This window comes from Cariama cristata, unplaced genomic scaffold, assembly GCF_000690535.1.
Source record: "Cariama cristata isolate BGI_N322 unplaced genomic scaffold, ASM69053v1 scaffold30540, whole genome shotgun sequence".
In the NCBI taxonomy this organism is placed as follows: Eukaryota; Metazoa; Chordata; class Aves; order Cariamiformes; family Cariamidae; genus Cariama; species Cariama cristata.
Window position 1 is genome coordinate 1 of NW_009596828.1, and position 202 is coordinate 202.

Genomic DNA, 202 nt, shown 5'->3' on the forward strand with positions numbered 1-202 from the left:
GCCCCAGAGCCGCCTGCCCCACGGGAGATACCCGGCACTTCCCCCAGGGCTGACGGGCAGATCGAGGGGAGCGGAGAGCTGGCGAGTTATTTATTAGCCAAGCAAAGTGTCACTGCACCGAGGGCAGGAAAACCTCCCAGGACAAGGCGCTGACCCAGGGGTTCGGGGTGGGCAGGCAGAGCCGGCAGGACCGGTACTTCCA